This window comes from Octodon degus, unplaced genomic scaffold (genome assembly GCF_000260255.1).
Source record: "Octodon degus isolate 3935 unplaced genomic scaffold, OctDeg1.0 scaffold00002, whole genome shotgun sequence".
NCBI lineage: Eukaryota > Metazoa > Chordata > Mammalia > Rodentia > Octodontidae > Octodon > Octodon degus.
The window spans coordinates 11012844-11023805 of NW_004524578.1; the positions used below are offsets into that span (position 1 = coordinate 11012844).

A 10962-nucleotide genomic window follows, 5' to 3' on the forward strand; every position below is an offset into this window, starting at 1 on the left:
AAGTGCAGTAAATCAGACACACAAGCTTCACTACTACATGCTTTCTGAGAAACTCAAAACATAAATGAAGACCAAAATAAGAAACACAAAAAGAAGTTGGTGGTTGGGGCTTTCTTCACTGGGAAGGGCATCAGGAGAGGGAGGGAGATGGAGACAATAAAAAAAGAGGGATAAAAAGAATAATGATGTCATATATAATGTACCAGCTCCCTACAATGAATACAATCATTATGTATTACAAATGGGCACTGATGAAAAATTATACATTTTAGAAATATATAAAAAAAAATCCATCCTTGGATTTCTCAAAACCATCTGGGTATTTTATATTCCTCGCTCTGCATTCATGCCCCTGCCCTAAGAGCGCCCTGTCCACAGCTTCTCAGACTGCCCCAGCTTCCCGTCTGTGCTAAGAGCAGGTGCGCTGCCTGGAGGATGCCCCTCCACCTGGTCCCGTGCGCCTGTGCCTCAAGCTTCACAAACACAGCTTTCATTGCAATCACTCATCGGATGTTCATTCTGAGGAGGTGGAGACCTGGATTCGCAACCAAAACTGCAGCACACAGCAAGCACGGTACATGATCAACGAACCATTTCTGAAGAAAAATCAAATCCTTGTTGCAGGTACTTTTTAGCACAAGCCTTAAGGGCACCAGCCAATCTGTATGACATACGTACAATACAATGGATTGATGAGACACATGATTCACATAAAGGAAAAATGATGAATTTTTCACAATAGGAAATAACAAGGTAAAAACATATACAATAAATATTTTTGCCTTCTGGAAAGGATAAAGTGTGAAAACTTGAAAACCAGCTGTCATAAGCCCTCTGTTGCCCTGCTGGGATCTTGTTTGTTTTTCCACCTCAAGAACCTCCTCCCAAAAGCCAGGTCTCAAGCAGTCAGCCAAGTTAAAGGCCAACTGAAGTGGAGAAGTCATCTCTGCCCTCTGGAGAATAAGCATGACTCAACCCTTTTCACCTTTTCCTTCAAAAAATTGCAATGTGTTTATATTCTTCTTGGCCAGAGGGAGAAATTCCCAGTTCTCTTTTTGACCTGGCTCTCACTGACCCTCTGTGCACCACTTAATCGTCGATATTACTCAGCTATTGTATCAACTGTGCCATTCAATCACTTGAAAATTAGTTGATTACTCAGCCACTACCTAAAGATCCAGATCTGTTCTTTGAAATCTCCACACTGCCAATTTTTTCCTGGACTCCAGACCCTTCTTTGATTCAGTGTCCGCCCTTGGGTCACACACACATTTCAATTTCACCGAATCCACGAAATTCGTAGTTCACAGCATACAGCCTTTCCTTGTCCAATACTAACTCGTGATATTGACAAAAGCCTGACACACAGGGCTGTACTTCCTCAGCTCTCAGGATCTCCATCTACCTGGTCCCTTTCCTAATCTCCTAGTTTTCTCTCAAATCCTTCCATACACCTATCTCCCCGCTGCCTAAGCCCAGTAATGTCACTCCTGAACAGCAATCACTTGGGCCATTTCGCAGGGCTGACTCCCAGCCACAAAGACAGTGTCTAATTGTGCTCTGCACATCATTCAACTAGTCCACAGGGATCGGGTCTGTTTGGCCATCTCAGCTTCTCTCTGGCACCTTCACAATAGTAAGCACAGTGGAGTAGGCAATCTCTACCATAAGAAGAAAAGAAGGCCTGGGAGACAGCAGGTTCTCACAGGTTAGGTTCTGCTGTCCACCATGACTTCAAGTGAATATTTGTCTCTGGAGGAAAATCAGAAACAATAAATAACTTCAAACTCATATTCAAGGCCAGACCAGCATTCTATGCACCCTCACTTCCAGTCATACCCATATCCACATATCCTTATTCATGGCTTTCTCAAATGATGGAGCTATTCAAGTGACAATATGATATTGAAATCTGCACAACATTTTCTTTCAGGGAAAAAATTGAAAATATAAGACATAGTTCCTATGGATGCCTTCTAACACAAAATCACCTTCAAGTCCACTTTATCCTTAGGAAGGGCATGGCTTTCAGGAGAAGAGGTCACGATGCTGGCCTGGGTCTACAGATCAGTGGTAGAGTGTTTGCTTGCCCAGTGTTTACAAGGCCCTGGGTTCAATTCCCATTTCTGCAGTTAGATAGTTAGATAGTTAGACAGATAGATAGGTAGGTAGACATACTAAATGGATAGAAGGATGGATGGATGGATGGATGGATGGATGGATGGAAAGAAGGAAGGAAGGAAGGAAGGAAGGAAGGAAGGAAGGAAGGAAGGAAGGAAGGAAGGAGAGCATTTCTGAAAAAAGCCACCTTTTACTTTACCTACAGGGCTCCCCACTGGATCAATCCATAAAAGCCCATTATAAAGCAACACAAAAGGGCCATGCTGTGTCATACAATCGTATAGCTATAGCCATGTCCTCCTGCTCAAGAAATTTTTAAAGCTTGCACTAGGGGTGAATGACAATAGCATTCTTCCTTTGCTATCTGGAAAAATCTCCCCAAAACCCAAGTGTTCAGGAAATGACAAGAATTCCAAATAATCTATACCACATCCCGAGAACCTCAGGCCAACCTCTCAGATGCTCATGCAGCAGCAGCATCCAGCAGGACTTTCCACCTGGAAGGAGCCAGAAGCTTCTGGAACCAGACTCTTTGCATTTGCGTCCTGGCTCAGCCACTTTCCCAGTGAGCAGCTGGGCAGAATCCCCTGTACTGCTCCCTGCCTTCATTTTCTCACATTCAAATTTAAGTGCTCATGGCTGTGTCTCACTCTACTGATGCCTGAGAAATAATACTTTTTTTAGCACAATGTCTGGCACAACATGAACGCTCAGCACTGTCAGGAACACAAATTATTGCTCAGCTGGTTGAGTATCCCTCATTCAACACACTGAAAGAGAAGTTTTTCAGATATAGGATCTTTCAGATCTTTGAATATTTATAAATACAGCATGAGGTATCATGGGAACACACCCAAGTCTAAACATACCCATTTACTTTTCATTTATACCTAGTCTCTGGGTTGCTTTATACAATATTTTAACAATATTGTACATGAAACAAAGTCCCACACCAATGGAATTTTCTATTTGTAGTATTGTTTTGATTGTGGAGCACTTTGGCTTTCAGATTAGAGATACTCAGCCTGCAGTACAATAACAGCATATTAGCATTACTATTACTTCTTTCCCTTGAGGATCCCAGGCCACACACATTCTCCTAAGTGTTGGTTGGTTGGTTGGTTTGTTTGTTTGTTTATTTGAGACAGGGCTTCAGTGTGCAATTCAGTCTGGCGTTGCTCTCACTTTGTAGTCCAGGCTGGCCTAGAACTCACAGCAATCATCATGCCTCAGCTTCCTATCCCTTAATCTTTAAAAATGCAATAGTTCCTAAACTTTTGAATGTATCACAATTATCTGGGGTGCTTAAAACAGATTTTTGTGCTTCAGATTCAGAGCTGCTGGGGGCACGGGTGTGTCTAACAAGCTAATCTCAGTGTAGGAGCTGCTCCGTGGAAGGACAGAGTAGAAACACTTAGGGTCACCAGTGGAGAACAGATTTAGCTCCAAATCTACAAGGCTTTCTGTGGTCTGCTGGCCACCTAGAATCCCTTTTGCAGATGGCATTGAAGAAACTTCACCAAGGGTCCCAAACTTTCTCAACTATAAGAAACTCCAGAAGGCTCCATAGCACCTCCATACACATACCCAAAACAACACACAGTGGGCAGTAAAATCAGTTCCAGGAGATCAGAAGTTCCTAGATGTTTACTTCATCCATGAGACATGGAAAGAGCTTCAGTAAGCAGTGACTGACAGAAAAAACTTCGGGAGAACTAAGGGCCCAAGATAAGCCCCGGGAGCCAGCTCATCTAGAAGCTACAGGTTAGAATCTAGCTGCTCAATGGACACATGCACCGAGAATCTTCGGTGACCTTGGTACCTTGGCCTTTCCATCTGGCAAGGGCTTTTCCCTCAACAAATCCCTTGCCTCCAGCCACACTTTACCTCTCACTCTTTGAAGACAAGGAAGCATCGTTTTAAGCTTCTCACCAGCAAGAACGCCCGTGGGTACCACAGGCTGCAGGGAGAGCTAAGTACTCTCAGGAGAGGGGAAGCCAGGCTGCAAACAGGAAGCATGTCTATATAAACAGTGCTGGTAAATTGCCCAATCAGATTGCCAGTTAAAAATGGGAGAAATTTCTAGCAAGCTGTCTCCTTTTTTCTTCAAAATAAATATGCAATGTTATGCCAAATTTTGTATTAATTTTCTTAAATAAGGTCTCCGAACTGTTACCTTTGAGGATTTACAAAATGTGGAACTGCTTCTGCTCCTTGGACCTTTGCATTTCCTGAAAGTTTCCAAATTGATTACCCACTTACTCCCCAACAGGACACCTCAGGCAAGTCAAATACACTTTTATAAACACCTACAGAGGATTTTGCATACTTTTCAGCAGGAATTTGAGATGTCGTTTGGCTTTACTGCCAAACAGAGATAAAGAAAAAAGTTCAAGCAAGTCTGGCATGATCCAGGCAGAATATCCTATTTGATCCTCTTCACTCAGCAAAAGCTTTATCTCAACAGTTAACTGGCAACATCTTAAAGTATCTTCAGTATGGACCCATCAAGTGTTGTGTATAATTGCCAACAATTACAGAGATTTAGGGAACCCTGGGTTCTCCATAACAGAAAATAACACTGTATTTTGAATTCTCAAGTACCTTCTGAAACTCCCATTCTGTACAGTATAAGTTTGAGGACCACTTTTGTAATTTCCATGCACTTCCTAAGTTGTCATCTGAGGTGATATGGATCATTCGCTCAAAAGTTAAATTTGGGGCCAGGAAGATAGCTCAGTAGAATAAGCACTTGCCTGACAAGTGCAAGGTCCTGAGTTCAATTCCTGGTACCGAAAAAAAAAAAAAAAAAAAAGTTAAATTTGGAATTTGGGGGGATGCCTTGCTAAATCTGCCCATGAGAGTAACTTATAGTTGCAGAGATAGGCTTAAGGAAAAAAATGGATTTTGCCTTTTAAACTAAATGTTAGATACATTCAGGCAAGAGTATAGGTTTTTACACAAAGTGCTTTCTAAGTAGCAAGGGTAGCCTCCATTCAGCTCACAGTCAGGGAAATGAAGCTCAGTTATGTTAAAAATAAGTGAATCCCATGAAAATTCGCTCTTCCTTCTATGTGTATCACAGAAAGAACGTACATAGCTTTACTAATTGGCCCCATTTGGATGTGTTACACCCTTAGAAATATGCTAAGGAAGACACATGATAAACTTAACCTTTAAAAAAATACATATCCATCTGTGTCCCTGATAGGTCACAGCTGAATCACACAAGAACAATGAAAACAGTGCTCCTCTGATTCAAGACAGACTACTTCAACCCCCAGGAGGTAGATTTTGTGCCTATAAATTTGAATTCTAATTTCCAGTAATCCTGCCAGATTTAGCTGTCTGCATGGCAGTGCAAACTATCAGATATACCCACAGTCAGGACCTCAGTCAGCCACTTCCACTGTACAGATCACTGGGTTGCTCCGTGCCTTGGTTTCCCATAACATCCACTTCGGGGATTTTATTCGGCAAGACAAAAGTGCCTAGTCATCGATTCTTTTCTCTTCTTTTTCTGCAGTACTGGGATGGAACTCAGGCCCTTGCGCATGCTAGGGGAACACGCTCCTACTGAACTCCACAGACAGCCCCACAGCCGAATTCTAATGACTTCAAGGATGGTTTTGATAATTGTCATTGTGAACCAGGCTAATAACAGACGCTTAAAAGATTTGCCAGTCCTTGCATTCAGGTATCAGAGATTAAAGCAGTGCCTGGACTCAGGCTAACTCCCTCGGGTGAGGAATAAGAACCCTAAAGCTCCCCTTTATATCAGCCCCTGTGCTACCAGAACCCGAGGCAGCTGGCTTTTGCAGAAGCTTGATCTTCCAAGCAATACAGCAAACATTTGTTAATTAAAATGCTGCTGAGCCTATCTCCCCACAAAGTAGTTTATAGAAGGCATGGACCATAGAGATCCCTCAATAAAGAGTGGTGAAATTCTGTATGTGTGTGAAACTAGTAGAGAAAGCACCTGGGTTCACTGAGCTGTTCGGCACCTGGGTCCCCATCCCAAGGAGACTTCAGAGTGCAGGCGTGTAGGTATCCAGTGCAAGACCTGGAGGAAGGTGTTCTATGCAAATCCAATCATTTGAAAGGCATCACAACACAAGTGGAACGTGGTGGCGAGACTCTAACCCAAAAGCCTACTCTGTCAGACTTTCTGCCATCCTGTGATTAAGCAAATGCACTCCAGCAGCCAGAGCTGAACCTCCTACCCCCGGGAAGAAGACGCATCAAAGTCTCCCCAGGCGAGGGACCGACCTCTGCAGGCAGCGTCCAGGCGGTGGCAGAGAGGTGACTAACTGCAGCGCGCCCTGGGAGGTCTGAACGTGTGGCCTTGAAAATGCCAAGAAAGCCCAGAGCTAGCTGCCTCTCCAGCGCGCTCCTCCGCGCTCCACACCCTCAATTTCTGCCTCTGGTCCTCTAGACACCCCTCTGACCCCGGAGAGGTAGCCACAGGACAGTGAGTCCCCCGAATTCCCACCCAGGCGCGCCCCACTGGGATGGACAGCTGACACCCACCCCGGAGAGCGCCGGAGCCGGCCCTCGGCCAGGTGAACCGGCGCCACCCTCACCTGTGCCAGGCCGCGACCCGGGGGCTGCAGAGCCGGGCGGGCGCTCGCCCCTCGCCTGCGCGGGACCTGCCCTCGCTCTCCGCTGCTTGCTGTCTTCGCTGCCCGGGAGGAGCGCAGGGAGCAGCCAGATGCGGCGGGGCGGGGGCATCACCGAGGCCCGGACTTCCTCGCCGGCCACGGGAGCCCCGCCTTCGGGGGGAGGAGGCGGCGCGTCACCTTCCAGCTCCCCAGGCGGCGCGGGCGCAGCCCCGCCAGGTGTTAGCAGCAGGCGCGCGCTTCGGCGCAGGGCGCTGAATCACTCTCCCGCCTTGGCCCACAGGAAGAGGAAGGTGTTTCCCAAAAGTCCCAAGTGATGAAAGAGGACGAGAATGGTTTGCAAACTTCTCGCCCTGCCTTCATAACCCGTCCTCACTGACAGCCTCAACTTGCCCCAGTTGCTCGGTAGAAGATCAGGAGGAGGCGGGGAGCAGGCTCGCGCTCTACCGCGGCAGCCTGGGAAGAAGCACCCGAGCTAGGCAGCCTGCTCCACCGGTGCCACGCGCGGAAGCCAGCCGCCCACACGCGGAGACGCGCTCTCGGAGGCAGTTTGTCCGTAAGGACAGGGCTGGCGCGCAGGCCGGCAGCTGCCCTGAGCGCTGGGTTAATCCCTTACAGACATTATCCTTGCGGTCATTGTCGCTAAGCTGCTTAAAATATTTGCCTTTGCTCCTTTTCCAAGCATTATTTTTCTTCCTCTTTGGCTTCTCTCTGTGATCCTACTTCAGCGTGTGCTGTTACAGAGCTTGGTCGGTTTCTTTTTCCACCTGTTGGTGAGGCTGGGGCTCATGGGCATTAGTACCTGTAGGGCGAGACGCTGGGAGACTTAGCAGAGCGCAGGAAGGAGGGATCGCTACCTAGAGCCGGTGGGGGAGCCTGGGCGCTAGGAAACAGCCCTTTGCAATTAAATACAAGCGTTACAGAAGTAGGCTAAATCAGGCGTGAGAGCGATCTGGCGTGGTCCTATAGGTTGTTCTGGGAATGGGGTGTGTAAACTGAGGCGTTTAATTGGTGTCATTGATGATTAAGAGCTCAGGCTCTGGAGTCAGAAAGACTTCAGATTAAATCCTGGAGGAGCAACTCATGTGTAAATGGGAGAGTTCATCCTGCCACTCGGAATCGCAGCTTTCCTTTTGATGAGGCGAAATTTAAACAGAGCCCTCTCGGATAGTCTGGGAAATTACAACGTCAGTTCCGAGAGCACGAAAACCACTTCAAAAGGCTAGCTTGTGATTAGATACACTAAGATAGGAAAGGAAGAGTAAACATTTAGAAAACGTGCCCACCTAGAAGGCCATGATAGAAAACCGGTGTGTTTCATTAAAACTATTTGTAACAGTTGCCACCGAGGAAGCCAACGATTGCAGGTCTTGCTTGGAATAGACCATGCTGGGATGTACAAAGGGATCCCATGCAGTTGTCAGGACTCGTGATGCCCAGTGGAGAACATCCCTGAAGGTATGGATCCAGTGTGCGACAGAGTCAGCAAGCTGAGGCCTCTGGTGAATGTGGATCCTTTCAACTGTGCTGAAGCTTGGGTCTCCTGGCACAGGCCAGAGGCGACCAGGGAAAATGAGGTAAAAGCAAGAAAGGAAAAAGCAATCCGTGGACATAGCCACTGTACCTTTAAAGCTGACTAATAATACAAATAAATTAAAATAGTAAGTGAACCCACACAAAAAGCTTTCTGCTTTGACTCTTGCCTCAGGGAAGTTCCTGTTCTGTGGTTCCGGTTGCCCAACCACAAGCTGAAAATGACTCCCAGCTTTCTGCCATCCTTAAAAGCTATAGAAAGTGAAACAGCTAAAGATACCAGATACCTAAGATGTTACCTCTGCCCTCCCACCACAGTACACCCCCTGCCCAGCTTCCTTAGGTCCCTTTGTTATTCTGCTTTTGTCTTTCAATTGTCTAAACCTGTCTCACCCAGGGGATAATACTGTTCCTTTCACCAATGAGCTTTTCTACAGAACCACAGCAGCACTTAGAATAGCAGCTGGACTCATATGTAGCTGATAAATTTTTAATGTACTGTCACTATATTGAAATTTTTAATTTAAATAAGATTTGAACCAAGTCTCACATTATAGGCATAGCTCAATGTCACAATCATGGCTTTTTTAAAAAAAAATAAAATCTCTTGAATTTATAACAAGCAGTCCGTTCTCTCTCTGGCCTTAATAATTTATAATTGTAGCAATATATTTAACCTCTCAAGAAGCAGCCCTATCATGAACGTCCAGAAGCATATGGACATCAAACAAGGCACTATTGGATAATCAATGGATCACAGAAGAAATCAGGAGAGAATTTTTTTAATAGTTCCTCCTAGAATCAAATGACAGTGAAAGTACAACATACCAAAACTTACAAGATGCAATGAAAGCAGTTCTAAGAGGAAAATAAATTCATAGCTGGAAAATGCACACATGGAAACAATAGAGTGGTCCCAAATTGCCCAAGGATGAATCAAAAGGTCTTAGAAGGATGAGATTTGCTCTTCCTTTTCTAGATGTTGGAGGTGTAACATCAGGGTGTTTATTTGTCCCTGTTCTGCTTTCCTAATGTGTGAGTTCACAGCTATAAATTTCCCTCTGAGAATTGCTTTCATCACATCCCATAAGTTATGGTAAGTTGTGCTTGAATTTTCATTGAATTGTAGATCTTGTTCAATTTCTTGTTTAATTTCATCTGTGACCCATTGGTTGCTGAGTAGAGTGTTGTTTAATTTCCATGTAATTCTGGGGTTTTTCTGGTTTCTTTTGTCGTCCATTTCCAGTTTCATTGCATTGTGGTCAGATAATACCCATGGGATAATTTCTGTTTTCTTGCATGTACTTAAGCATGACCTATGGACTCGTATGTGGTCTATTTTAGAAAATGACCCATGTGCAGCTGAAAAAGTGTGTTCAGCTGTAGGTGGGTAGAACACTAAGTCCATTTGTTCCAAGTTCTGGTTCAGTTCTGCTACTTCTTTGGAATATTTTGCTAAGTTTATGTACCTACAATATTTAAATGACAATGGAATACCCTTCTCTGAGAAAACTAAACAAAAAAAAGGGGACACAAATGAGCAACCATTTTGTATCTGTATATTCAAAATAGGATAGATATACAGCTACTTTCTCTTAATTCAATAAATAGAAAGATTTGTTCTAATGGTGTTTGTGGACAGGATAGCATGTCTGCATCTTGCACAATGAATAACCACTAAAAGAACAATATGCAATGTATTAATTATTGAAACTGCCCTACTAATCGGTTTTGAAACTGTCTCATTGCTACTTGTTTCTCAGTAAAATTATTAAAAAAGTAAATAAAATTAACTTTAAAAAAGCGGATGAGAACATCCAAATCTAAAACTAATAGGAAGAAATTGAAAAGATTAGAGGAGAAAGTAATGAAATTGAGACAAAAAAAGTACAACAGATCAATGAGTCAAGAGTTAGTTCTTTGGAAGGGTGGGAAGAAACAGGAGGAAGGGAAGAGAGGGGGAAGTGAAAAGGATCCAGCTGCTGTGGGTACCAATTCAGTGTGCAGAACGTATTTACTATGCAGAGCAAACATATTCTAATAAAAATTGTAGGCTGAAAGAAACAGCCGTGGTGTCAGTGTGATAATCAAAGGAGGATTTCCCACTTTCAGATACAATCGCTTTTGTGTCTTAGACAATGTATGCTTGGCTGCATGACCATCCAGTAACACTACCTGTGCTTTCATGTTTTAAAGGCAGTTGTGTTCTCTGCAGTTGCCACATGCTCCTTTGCTATCACTTCTCCACTCCCTGTTATTCAGAAAGACTGCAGTGCAGTTATCATAGCAGTGTCATGGTGCCTGGTAGGAGCTAGGAGAGTGACTCTTCTCTGCTCAGAGGGAATCCCAACAGGCCTCCTGGGATCATCGTCCACAGCCCGCCTGGCAGTGTAGGCAGCACAGCTCCCAGTGGAGAAGTCAAGCCTACTCTAATGAGACTATCCCTTAGATAAGTGCCCCAAAGCAGGCTCTGCTAGCAATGCCAACAGTGATGAAAGCAGCTGGTACCTAGCGTCCTTCAGATTGCTCTTCACTGGGCCAGTAAAAACAAAGATACAAAAACAGCCGGGACACAAACATTCAGATCTAGATCATTTCAGCAGTTAAACAAATGTGCTAGTCAAGGCATATTTTGTTCTGTTGTGCCAAAGGCAGATGTGTAGTATGTGCCAAAAGGAAATGTGTGCTC

The 10962-nt window shown here is 44.6% G+C and overlaps 1 protein-coding gene across 1 annotated transcript in view; it reads right to left on the minus strand.

The window, feature by feature from the left end:
* The window catches only part of Mctp2 (multiple C2 and transmembrane domain containing 2), a 260991-nt gene extending 254208 nt beyond the window's left edge, over nucleotides 1-6783 (minus strand). The window contains exon 1 of the mRNA XM_004623453.2: nucleotides 6705-6783. The gene's annotated coding sequence lies outside the window, so the exon portion shown is untranslated. The remainder of the gene's footprint in view (nucleotides 1-6704) is intronic.
* Between the last annotated feature and the right edge of the window lie 4179 nt (nucleotides 6784-10962).